Source organism: Emydura macquarii, unplaced genomic scaffold (genome assembly GCF_026122565.2).
Source record: "Emydura macquarii macquarii isolate MOO-44397 ecotype Brisbane River unplaced genomic scaffold, CSIRO-AGI_Emac_v2 contig_18, whole genome shotgun sequence".
NCBI classification, from domain to species: domain Eukaryota; kingdom Metazoa; phylum Chordata; order Testudines; family Chelidae; genus Emydura; species Emydura macquarii.
In genome coordinates, this window is record NW_027130155.1 from 365,574 (window position 1) to 379,056 (window position 13,483).

The 13,483-nt window shown below is 42.1% G+C and overlaps 1 protein-coding gene across 2 annotated transcripts in view; it reads left to right on the forward strand.

Annotated features, from left to right (window-relative positions):
• Nucleotides 1-3,492: 3,492 nt before the first annotated feature.
• TRIM59 (tripartite motif containing 59) overlaps nucleotides 3,493-13,483 on the forward strand; it is a 34,310-nt gene continuing 24,319 nt past the window's right edge. Inside the window, exon 1 of one of the 2 annotated variants that reach the window (XM_067544728.1) lies at nucleotides 3,493-3,574. The gene's annotated coding sequence lies outside the window, so the exon portion shown is untranslated. Of the gene's footprint in view, nucleotides 3,575-4,137; nucleotides 4,190-13,483 lie in introns of those variants that run through there. The other variant, XM_067544814.1, reaches the window with a different exon arrangement.

Below are 13,483 nucleotides of genomic sequence, written 5' to 3' on the forward strand. Positions count from 1 at the left end.
GTGATCCTAGTCAGAGTTTGGGGTAGTGAGGGGACCTTGTTGTATCAGTTGTGTAGCGGGAAAAAAAGAGGATTTCAGTATGATAACTTTTATAAGCATTATTTCACGTAAGGATAAAAAAGAAAAATAATTCAGTGATTTTGGTTGTCTAATTTTATAACTTCTTTGTGAAATACATAGTCTTGTAGCAGCAGAACTATTGTAGTTAATCTGATGCAGCAAAAGAGGATTTTATCTTTCCAGACATAATTCCAGACATTTCCCAGATGTTTATTTGAGGCCCTTCAAAATACCAGTTTTATGGTATCAGGACAGATATTTAGGTATTTTGAATGATGGGACTATTGTTATTTACAGTGAATATCATGATTTGGTTACTTTTTCAAGGTTACTGTAATAGTAATCTCTGAGAGTATGTATACATTTTTACTCTGACTCAAAAAATTATAAATAAATACAAAATAATCCATTTCATCTGGAAAATGTTCACAACGTTTGGCACTTTGACCTATAAAGTCTTGATGATTATCAGTATAACAGATGGTAGATCACAATGTCAATCAATTAATTCTTTATAATTCATCCACTTTCTGTTATTCTCAGCCTCTGTTTTCCTCACTGGTAGCCAGAAGAGGAGGTGCTCTGTATCCTCTATTTTAATCCCACCACCTTCAAGGGCTTGTCTGGCAGTCACAACCCTTAGGGTTCTGGACTGGGCTCTATTCAAAGCCTTAAAAGACCTCCATAGCCTAATGAACAAGATAATAAAATGAGGTTGAAATCTTGACATTGCTAATACTTGATTTTTATCTTCTGAGTTCCTAAAGACTAGTAAATGATATTATGTCTGATCTTTATCATGTGGAAGCACATGACAAAACTCTTTACTTCCTTGTGTTGAATAAAGATTCACTTATTCAGCAGATAGATCTAACTACTATTTATTAAGGCAAGACAATCAGAGTAGTGATCAAATACTCACAAGTGGGAAGCTCATCAGGACGATCTCATCACACTCACCTCCAGCGTCAACCTCCCTTTGTTACAGAAACTTATAACTTTTTGTTATCTTTTCTTAAACATGTGTATGTCGCTCAGTTCCATGTTAACTCTCCTGCCCTGTCAGTAAGGTTTAATGTTAGTTCAAACCAGTCTTTTCTAGCTTTTTAGTTACTTTGCTTGTTCTCACAAACATGATTGCTCTGCAATTCCTTACACATACAGTTCTACTTATGCTTATACTATAAAACATTATGTAAAACATCTACTTATGCTTATAATGTAAAACATTATCAGAACAGACTTAAAATCCACAGCAGGCTTTTGTCAGGCCTAAATATGCCTTCGCTTTCCAACACCTTGTACTGGTCCTCTGTACAGGAATGCAGTTTATGTAAATTAAAAGCCATCTGGGAAAGGAAAATACTGAATATAAGGCAATAACCCAAAAGGAAATAGAAAGTCCTTTATGTATATGGACTCTATATTATTTTCATTTTTGTTTGCCTTGCATGTCATGACAGATAGTGATTACAGCAAATGTCATTATTAGCTAGTCTAAATTATCTCACTGAATGTAGCTTCAGCAAATTTGTTCACCAGTTTCCAATATCTTACCATAATTGCTTTTCCCCCAATTATGAAAAGTCAGTACAGTGCATAAGTGTACAAGCCCTATAGTAATTTCTCAAACTTCAAGAAGAATTCTAATTGTTGTAAATATAGCTGGTGGCTATACTGATTTTTTTTTCAGTGGACCAATAAGTTTGCGTGATAAATATGAAGAGTTGCACTGTCTGTGGATCTGCAAGAACTGAAGGGCCGTTTCCTATTTTATAAAGGCTCTGGAATGTGATGATCAGGATTCTAGTAATCTCCCATACAATTTTATTTAATTTTATTCCACTAAGTTAAACATTTGTATAGAACATGTAATAGAAGACTGCACAATTACTACTAGTATGAAATGTATATATGTTACATTTATGAGCATACAAAGAACTCCTAAAATACATATCTACTATTCCTATAAGAAATATAGGAATATAGGAACATATGCATCCACTTTGATGCATATGTTCTCTACACTGACAGGTACCAGGACATCATTGCATTCCAGTTCCACAACAGGTTCAGGAAGCAGCAACCCTTTTGCATATACAAAGAGAGTAACGGTATCTTCAAACAACTCAGTTAATGTTGGGATTCAGTTAAAAAACACCATTGTTTTTCAAATCTTCCATTTGCTTGACTCAGCCTTGCTGGCAAATAATGTCTCCCTCCACACCCTCCTCACTCCATTCATCTAAGAATAGCCTTCTCTTAGTTTTCTTTGAAACAATCTCACCATTGTCCGTACAATAGTCTTCTTCTTTGCAGTTCTTGTTGTCTCGAAGAGCCTTCCTGTATATATCTGTCTGACTAGCTCCATTTATACCAAGAATGTTAAGCAATCCATTAATGTTAGCAATGAAAGGAGCACTAGGATAGACTGGCTGCAAACATTTTTATATAAATTTAGGCAATTCTCTCACTGTTAGTCTCACACTAGTGTGTGTGTATATATATATATATATATATATAGACAAGGCTATTGACTTATTATCCCACGCATCTCGAAGCCCACACAGTGGCCAGGGAATCTGTGCCTGATGGGCATCTCCTATCACTCACAGCAAGTCAGGGAGGCTGTCTGGTGGGTATCTCCTACCACTCATGGCAGCCAGGGAAATTCTGCCTGATAGACACTCCTGAGTCAAATCTGGAGTTCCAGGAAAAGACTGAAGCTGAAGGGCAGAAATGTAAATCTTGGATGAAAACCTGACCCCACGGAAGTAAATAGCAGATTTGCCATTGTCCTCAACAGAGCCAGGATTTCACCCCCTGGATCCAAGCAAGAACATAGGTGTGAGCTGTGAATATGTGTAGAACTACACTTAAAATGCCACAGCAGCACAGCTATAACTTCAGTACAGATTACAGACACCACCACCCTCCCATGGGTGTAGGTCATTCATCTCCCCAAGAGGCAGTACCTAGCTAGGTCCGTGGAAGAATTCTTTCATCAGTGTAGGGTTGTCTACACAGGGATTTAAGTCCGCTTCACAATGCCACTTACTGGTGTGGATTTTTCACACCCCTGACAGACATAGTTAAACCCACCGAATTTTCTAGTGTAGACCAGAACTAAATGTGTTGACTTTGTGGACAGACAGCCCTCTGCAGCTATTGCCCTGGCCAGCGCAACTTAAGCTGAAGCTAATAGCCCTTAAAGACTGTCTGCCTGCGATGCTGTTAGTTTAAAAGTAGCAACCGTTCAAACCCATCCACTCCCGCCTCGCCTTTACTTTTGAACTGAACGTTAATCTGCGGCGGTTGGTTGGCTGCCGGGGGTCTCAGCGGCGCATGCGCGGCCCGGGGTTCCGTAGCGCCTCTGCCTGCCTGCTTTCTTCTCGTCTCCTGCCCCGCGGGAGCTTCTGATAGGAAGGGGACGGGGGCGGGGCTTAGTGGCTAGCTGAGGGAGACTGATCGCCTAGAGGGAGGCAGTGGCTGCCCGACGGGATCCTAGGGCGCGGTGAGTTCCTCTCTTACGGCTAACTGGGGGTGGGGAGGCTGGTGGGGGAGGCTGTGTGGCATGTGGCGTTTGTAAAGGATTAACAGGAGGGAAGGACTAAGGTATTGGGGGTTGTGGGGCCCTTAAAGGGGAAGGCACGGATCAGACCGGGGGCTGTAGCCCCTGCCCCCATTGCTCTACCAAGGGCTGGCTATGGACGGGCGTTAGACAGGGTGTTTGTGCCCTGGCAGCGTGGTGTAACTATCTGCTGAGAGTCGGCTGTAGCTTCTTCCTCGTCTCCGGGTGCTGCTAGCAGGACTCCAGCTATCTGGTCTCCAGGGGCTGCCGCTGACTCACTATGTGGGCCACTATGTGGGCGATGTGGGGCACGTCGTTTGCCCTCTCCCTGTCCGTGGGGATAGTGGCTCCCTCACAGGGGCTGCTGTAAACTGTCTGAAGGAAAGTAACTTGTCCTAATAAACGTGCTGAATGTTTGTGAAGGTGTCTTGAGAGTTTTGGCTAAAGGGTGCTGGTACAATGAAGGTATTTTTTTTGCTCACGTTACAATTCAGCTGGGACAGGAAACCACAAGCCTTGCTGATAAGGGATACTTTTGGTGCCTCTGCCTCACAGTGGGTATGTCCTGCTTCTTCTCCCCCTGCTTAATTACAAAAGGACTCCGTGATACCTTATATTCCTGTAGTACTTTTTTAATAATGAAGTGCTTCACAAACTGGACCTCATGGCACTGCCCTGATATGAGTAGTTCATTTGATGTTGCTGTGACAGCTCCTATTGAGTGGGCTGCCAGGCTTTACAGTAGCCCTGCTAAAATGCAGCCAGTTCTGAGGAGGATTGAGAAGGGTTGATGCTTCCTAGTCAGCATGTTTGGGTCCTTTGCACCACTGCAAGATTAGCCTTTTCTTGGAGTTGGAGTAGGGAATAGAGAGAACACCATTCCATTATAGCCAATAGCCCAGTGGTTAAGTCACTCACCTGGGAGTGGGGAGACTTGTCTTCAAATCCCCACTCTGTCTGATTTGGAGTGGGAACTTGAACCCAGGTCTCCCATCTCCCAGTAGAGTGGCCTCATCACTAGGCTATTAGGTGGTCTCTGAATCTGTCTTGTTGAAGCTGTTCCATTTTGTATAATTACTCATTGGGTGAGAGAGATGAAAAATGGCAAGAAATTGACTCTAAAGCTTAGTGGTTAGTGCCCTCACCTGGGATGTGGGCATTTGGCTATTGGGTGTAATGGGATGTACAGGGGAGGGTATGCCTAGTCTGAGAATCCTGCTGGAGCTTAAGAATGAGATAGAGCACTAAGCAGCTTGGCATCAAGATGTAGGCAGTTTTGTGCATGCCCACCAGTAGAAACTTACATGCCTATAGGGTTAGGCAGCAGTTGAGTGGTGGTTTTGTGAATGTCAATGGTACCTAAATGTTGGATTTATGCACATAAGGAGGCAGTTAAAGTCCCTTGTGAACCTAGCCCCTGTCTTACCAGTACACTGATTGCTGGAGTACCCACTAGTGCATCTTGGTTTCAGTATGTGTATTAGAAGATGCTATCTTTTGCTTCACAGTTAGCAAGTTTCCTTAACAATATTTGATGAAGTACTCTTATCAAAAGATCTTAGAGAAAGTCTAAATAAAACTATATCCACCAATTCTTCTTTGTTACTATTCTGTTAGTCCTTGCAAGTTGCAGCAATTTTAAAGAAAAGTTCCACCCTCTTTTGTTAGCCCAGGTATCTAAATTCAAATGCTTATTTATTCCTGGTTGCACCCATTATGTACAAAGTGCATTTCAAATACTGAAGAAAGATTGTGGCTGCTCTGCACTGCAGAACTCACAATTTAAGGACACCCATGTAGATTGAGGAAAGGAGACTGAACGGTTTATATATATGTTTATATAGGTAGTTTATATACCAGTTAATTTGATTCACTGTAAGCAATGTGAAATCGTGGTGCCTGGCATCTTGCTGAAGAGTGGTATCACAAGTGATACCAGCACTGTGGGAAACTTCTTTGAGGCAAAGCTCCAATAGTTTTAGTGAAGGTGAAATAGGGAACAAATTAAGAGATGAAACTGAGTCAGGCTTTTTGAGAATATGCTTAGTTACTTTTTTGCTTAAAAGTGACCTGCAAATGAAGACCACCTTCTGTCTCTCTCTTTATCCCTTTGTGTTTTACAACAGAAATTCAGGTCTTCCCTAGCCTGGAAGATTGTATGGCCTTATCTACACTAGGTATACTTTTGAAAACTTTCTTACCATGACTAACATTAATTCAAAGAATCATAAAAATGTATGGCTGGAAGGGATCTCAAGAAGTCACGAAGTCCACCACCCTACACTGAGACAGGAACAAGTAAACCTAGGCCTTCCCTGACAGGTGTTTATCTAACTTGTTCTTAAAAACCTGCAATGATGGGTGTTCCACAACCTCCCTTGGAAGCCTATTCGAGAGTTTAACTACCCTGGTAGTTTGAACATTTTTCCTAACATCTAACCTAAATCTCCTTTGCTGCAAATTAAGCCCATTGCTTCTTGCCCTACTTTCAGTGGACATGGAGAACAATTGGTCACAGACCTTTTTATATAAGCCCTCAACTTATTGGAAGTCTGTTATCAGGTCCCCCCTCATTTGTCTTTTCACAAGACTATACATGTCCAGTTTTTGTAATCTTTTCTCATAGGTCAGGTTTTCTAAACCTTTTATCATTGTTGTTGTTCTCCTCTGGTCTCTCTCCAATTTATTCACATCTTTCCTAAAGTGTGGCATTCAGATTTGGACACAGTACTCCAAAACATAAGACCTGGTAGTAATGGGGATTTTTAACTGGAAAAGTATTATGGGAAAACACAAAATTTCAAATAAGTTCTTGGAATGTATTGGGAGACAACTTTTTGTTTTAGAAAGTGGAGGAAGAAATGGGCACAGCCATTTTAGACTTGATTAGACCCAAAAGAGGAATCCTTAACAAATCTCAAGATGGAAGACAATTTGGGTGAAAGTGATCATGAAATGACAGATTTCATGATTCTAAGGCAAGGAAGGAGTCAGAGCAGCAGAATCAACATGATGGACTTCAAAAATGCAGACTTTAACACACACAGAACTGGTAGGTAAGGTCCCATTGGAAGAATATCTAAGGAAATATGGAGGTCAGGAGAGCTAACTGTTTCTCAAGGAGATAATATTAAAAGTACAACTGCAAACTATCCCAGTGCTAAGGAAAGATAGAAAGGATAGTAAGAGGCTAATATGGCTAGATCAGGACATCTCTAATGACCTGAAAATCAAAAAGGAATCCTACAAAATGCAGAAATATGGACAAATTGTTAAGGAGGAGTACAAAAGAAAAGCACGAGCATGTGGGGTAAAATCAGAAAGGCTGAGGTACAAAATGAGTTACACCTAGCAAGGGACATAAAAGGCAACAGGAAGAGGTTCTTTAAATGCATTTGGAGGAAGATAAAGATGAAGGAAAGTGTAAGTCCTCTATTTACCAGGGAAGGAGAGCTAATAACTGATGACATCAAGAAGACTGAGGTATTTAATACCTGTTTTGATTCAGTCTGCACTAAAAAGGTTAATGGTACCAGATAACGACACAATTAATATTAACAAGGGGGAAGGAACACAAGTCGAAATAGGGTAAGAATAGGCTAAAGAATATTTAGATAATTTAAATGTATTCAAGTCATCAGGGCCTATTGCAATTCATCTTAGGGCACTTAAGGAATTAGCTGAAGTATCTCAGAACTGTTGGCAATTATCTTTGTGACCTCACCTGTCCTCCATGGGTTCTCAGAAGGCTGGAGAAGGGCAAATATAGTACCTGTCTTTAAAAAAGGGAACAAAGAGGACTTGGGCAATTATAGACCAGTCAGCCTAACTGCAATACCTGAAAGATACAGGAATCAAATTATTAATCAGTCAGTTTGTAAGCACCTAGAGGACAATAGGGTTACAAGGAAGAGCCAGAATGGATTTTATCAAGAATAAATTGTGCCAAACCCAACCTCTTTTCCTTCTTTGCTAGGGTTACTGGCTTGGTGGATAGAGGGGAAGCAGCAGACATGATGTATCTAGATTTTAGTAAGGCTTTTGACACCATCCCATATAACATCCTCAGAAGCAAAGTAGGGAAATGCCATCTAGATGAAATTACTATAAAATGAGGGCATAACGGTTTGAGACTTTACTTAATGAGTAGTTATTGGTAGTTTGCTGTCAAACTGGAGGGAGGTGTCTAGTGAAGTCCTGCAGGGGTCAGTCCTGGGTCCAGTACTATTCAATATTTATCATTAATTATTTGGATAATGGAATGCATTGGAATATGCTGATAAAATTTGCAGATGACACCAAGATGGGAGGGATTGCAAGCACTTTGAAGGACAGGATTAGAATTAAAAATTGACAAATTGTTAATTCAATTAAATTGAAGAATAGGTCTAAGTTCAACAAGATGAAATTCAATAAAGTGTATAGTATTTCTTACTAGGAGAAATAAAATGCACAACTATAAAATGGGGAATAACTGGCAGGGTGGCAGTACTGATGACAAGCGGGGGCGGGGGTGGTTATGAGTCAATATTGTGATCCTGTTGCATCTACTCGGCACTGGTGACCCTGCCATTCAGGTGAATTGCTGTTAGCAACATTGGATCCCTTAATTTAGAGAGACTGCTGGTAACCTTTGTTACTGACACCAGTTCAGCTGAACTGGTGTCAGCCATTGAAAAACTTTTGATTATAGTCCTAATGTGTATGCAAGAGAGACAAGGTGGGTGAGGTAATATCTTTTATTGGACTAACTTGTGTTGGTGAGAGAGAGAAGCTTTTAAGCTACACAGAACTCTTCCTTAGGTCTGGGAAAGGTACTCAGAATGTTACAGCTAAATACAACGTCAAACAGATAGTTTAGCATAAGTAGTTAGCACATATTCTAAAGGACCATTCAAGGTGAAATGACCCGTTTGCACCCCTGTAGTCCTAGGACAAAAACAGGGCTTAGTGGATTACAAATTGTTGTAATAAACAATAAATCCAGTATCTTTACTAAAGCCCTTTGTCCACCCCACCACCAATTCCAGGGAGCAGCAAAGTTCCTTGTCACCTGATGGTCACAACTACGCCTGAGGTGTTCCAGGCAATGAAGAACCTCCTGGTGATCCCAGTGCTGCCCACACCTAGGGAAGGGAGGCCTGCACACCATGAGACAGCTACGCCCTCAGGGAATGCATTAAGACCTCTGCAGCATTCCCCATCACCAAGATGCCTCTCGCCAGTTCGCTAGCAATCACCGGATCTAAGGGGCCAGTCCCCAGAACCGCACTATGAGAGGTCAGGATCCTATTGCCGGTTTCCAGATGCTGTGCGCTACTCCCTATATCAACGGCACCAATCCCCAGAATATCACCGTTACACAAGAGCTCGGTGCTAATCCATGGACTCTAGAAGTAGAGCCCTGGCACCAGATACAACACAATCACAGGGCACCTGACACTCAGGCTGCCGACACTGGAACACTAGCATACAAGAGACACGGCGGAGGGACATTTGGCATCAGCGCCTCTATGGTTGCTTGGGAGTGCCTCCAGATTCGGAGGGACAGGACATAGCCCTTCCAAAAGGACAGCCTTAGAGCTAGATGGCTGGATTCCCTATGTTGCCACCAATGGGTATATGGCCTCAGGGACAGTGGCTCAGTCCATGGCATTTTTAGAACCCATGGAAGTTCCTCCAGACTGCAGTCCCACAGGCTGGCTCGCTCACAGGAACCTTGGTAAGCGAGAGCCTCGCTAGCTCCTGCACAGCACCAAACCTGAGTATGGAGTCTAACTAAGAACGGACTCTCTTGGACAGCCCAACAGGAGCTATCCAAATCAGGGAAGAGGATGCGGCCTCCCCACAATTGCCAGCATCTTCTGCCTCTGCCCAACGAAGTGGTAGAAGGCCCCTCAATGTTGCCCCATTAGATGACTTCAGAGCCCACCAGCAGCTGCTAAAGCACATGGCAACCAGCTTGGGTCTCAAGGTGGAGGAGCTTAAGGAGCTGGTAGATTAACTCTTTGGCATCCTGGCAACAGCAGCCCCATCCAGGATGGCTCTCCTAGTATAGGAGGAGGTAGTGAAGTTGGCAAAGACACTATGACAAACTGCTGCCTGCCCCCCATGTCAAAACAGGCAGAAAAGAAATATGACATGCTGGCCAAGGGGTTCGAGTACCTCTACACCCACGTCTCCCTGGGATCTTTGGTGGTTGCAGCTGCCAGTGAATGCTACAGGCAAAGCCAGATGAGCTCCACTCCAAAAAGTAAAGAGGCCAAGAAGCTAGATTTATTTGATCGCAAAGTTTATTAGACTGCAAGTTTCCAACTAAGGGTGGCTAACCAGCAAGCACCTTTGGGGAGATACCATTTTAACACCTGGCAATCACTGCAAAAATTCTCTGACTTACTATTGCAGGCCTCCAGATAATAGTTCAAGGTGATTCCCTTTGTAGGGAGGCCCTAGCCACCGTTGTCCCTTCCTCCGGAATCAGACGCAGCTGATTTCACGGCCAAGTCTATGGCTTCAACAATATCATGAGGAAAGTGTCTTGTCCAGTCATCTGGTCTCTCGGCAGAGGTCCAACAATCCACTGAGGACCTTCTCTTTGGCAGACAGCCCCGTTTGGTGACCAAACATACTCTAGGCTGCATTAGCTGAAAGATTCGGGGCTTACACTGCACTCCCTGGGACTATATATCCCGTTCTCCACAAGAAGGCACTTTAGGACCCCTTATGAGCCAGTCATCTAGGTAAGGGAAGATCTGTACACCTCAACACCTGAGGTGGGCTGCCATGCACTTGGTGAACATGCGTGGCACTGTAAACAGGCCCGCGAGAAGCACCATGAACTGGTACTCTCGTGCCATTACGAATCGGAGGAATTTTCTGGGGCCCGGGAAGATGGAAATAGGCATTTTTAAAATCGAGGGTGGCATACCAGTCTCCTGGATTCAGAGAAGGCGTTTTCCCCAAGATGTGCCCTACTGGCACATGTGACACCCCCTGACTAGGGTGACCAGATGTTCGTTTTTATAGGGACAATCCCAATGTTTAGGGCTATTTCTTATATAGGGACCTATTACCTACCTATTATTCCCTCTCCCAATTTTTCACATTTGTTATCTGGTCACCCTAATCCCAACTGAGGCGTCTGACAAAAGCATAACAGAGAAACAGGAATTGGGTTGTCTTAGGGGATTCTTTAACTTTCTACTCGTGGGGGAATCTTTTTGTTGTCTGTCTTGTTACAGACATACTTGCTGATATTTATTTTGAAATAAATCATCAAAGTAATTGAAACTGGCATGATTATATTGTGCAATTTTGACAAAAAAATGCAGAATTTTAAAATGTGTGCATAATTTTTTACTACTGATCAAATCTGACCTCCTTTCCTCTGACTTATAATCACTTAAAATCTTTTTGTACTTAATAAATTTGTTTGTTTTACCTAAAACAGTGCATGTGGTTTAAGGTGTGTGGACACTCCATTTGAAGTAACAAGTCAGGTGCATATCTATTTCTTTGCTAAATTGATGAACTGATTATGAGCTTGCATTGTCTAGTGGGCAGCACTGAACATTGTAATTTGGAATTTCCTCGGGTTGCATCTGGGACTGGGATGTTTGCTGGGTCATTCTATTGCAGGAGTGGCCAAACTGTGGCTCGCGAGCCACATGCGGCTCTTTTACATTTAAGGTGTGGCTCACGAAGCCCCTCTTTTCCCCCCATTCACTGCCTACCAGACTGGGTGAGAGGGGAGCTTGGGGCTTCTGACCTGTCTTGGATTAGTGGGCTGGGGGCTTCAGCTCCCTGGGAGGTATGGGTGGCACCTTCCCTGGGACTGAAGCCCTGAGCCTCGATAGGTGCGCCTGGCTCTTGAACATCTAAAGATTATCATATGCAGCTCGGAGGGTCACTAAATTTGGCCACCCCTGTTCTATTGCATAATCCTGTGAGGGAGTGCCAGCCACTCACTGAGTTAGAAGCAGCTTGCTTGCAGGAGGCTGTGTGTGGGCTGACCCAGGAGTGGGGGTTCACACAGCACAGCAAGTGCAAGATGGGTTCCAAGAGTGAGGGATTAGGGTAACATAGCAATACACCAGTCCAGCTTGCAGAAGGGAATGTCACAGGTAGGAGGGGGTTTTATTTCTGTATTGAAGCAGTTTCTCCCAGGGTATTTGGGTGGCCCATTCCATGATGTGATATGCTTCTCTGGTGGAGTGTCCTTATTTAGTGAAGGTGATTTTGAGTGGCTTAAGGTGTATATCTTGGACTTTCTCCTGAGAGCATATTCTGTGGTATCTGAGTGCCTGGTTATAGATAACAGATTTCTTGGTGTGTTTAGGGTGATTACTGGATCTATGAAGGTAGGTGTGGTGATCCATGTGTTTCTTGTATATAGTTGTCTATAGGGTTCCATTGTTGCAGGTGATTGTGGTGTCCAGGACATTGATACTAGTGTGGAAGTGTTCCAGAAAGAGTTTAATGGACAGGTGGTGGTTGTTGAAGTTGTGGTGGAAATCTGTAAGGCAGTTTAAGTCATCTGTCCAGAGGATAATGTGGAGGTAGGTATAGATCTTGCTGGGCATGACTAAACTGTAAATAAAGGTGTGATAGGACAGGTTGTGTGCTGGAGACAGTGTTTTTGGGCTAGTTGAGGTAAATGGGAACACATGAACTGATAAGATTTAAGTGTAGGATCAAGCAGTTGATCCTCACATGATCCGTCCAATGTCCAAAGCAATTAGATTGAAGTATAGATGGTAGTAGCTAGGAAAAAAAATATAAACTGTGTAATGTGTGATGATTTGAATTGTGTTCTGGATAAGCTGATTGGAAAAGGTCTCAGAGGGAATCCCAGCAGTAGACAAAGCCAGGGTGTCTTCAGGATAGACCAGACCTGAATTTCTAGTGTGAAAAATCAAACAGAGGAGTGCCTTAAAAAAGTAAACCGACCATTAAAGCAACATTCAGGTCTCTTTTTATCCTTAACAAAGCAAAAAGATCACAAATCCACCTTTTAAATGCCTACAAATGTTTAAGTTAAAGATTGACCTTCAGACTAATGTTTTCAATAGGAATTATTACATGGCGAGAATCTTTATAAGCATGTTGTAGTTTAAAACAAAGTTTTGGGTTTTTTGTTTTGGGTAAGTATCTAAACTGTAGAGTTAAGATAACTACACTATTAACATTGTGAATGATATGTAATCTTGGCAAAGATTATACGTTTTGAAAACATTAACATGTTGCTTTGGAAGTACAAATTGCAGCAGGCTAATGTTTATATTATCCTAACCTTGTTAAATTTTGAAAATTAACAGTTTAATTTAGCAATATAATATTATGGTGATAGTAGCCCTGTTACTGCTGGCTTCTGTTATAAAGCTGAATGGTATTTAGATCACATCCATCTGCAACTTGGCATGCAAGTTGTTACCCAGATATAATTTTTTTTCTATACAATGGCTTGAGTCATGAATTAGTTAAGTAGTTGATGGACCTTTAGTTGCAAAATGCAGCTTATTTAAAAAAAAAACAAACCTGTTAGACAATCTTTATCTAATTAAACTAAAAGACTTGTTTTAAAAAATAAGTTCTGTGAATTAAACCAGGCTGGCAATCTTGAAACATAGCTATGGGATCTATACAATAACTACTCTTAATTTTTATCTAGGCTGCAATCTTACTACTACAAGATAAAATTATGACCATTTCCTTTATTATGGCCTTCCTGCCAAAGGTGGTGTTACAATTCCATAACAATCAAGTCATTTTCCTGCCAGTCTTCTTCCCAAAACCTCACAAGAACTGCGGAATGACAGCTTCACTTGTTGGATGTTAGGTGTGCCCTTGCCT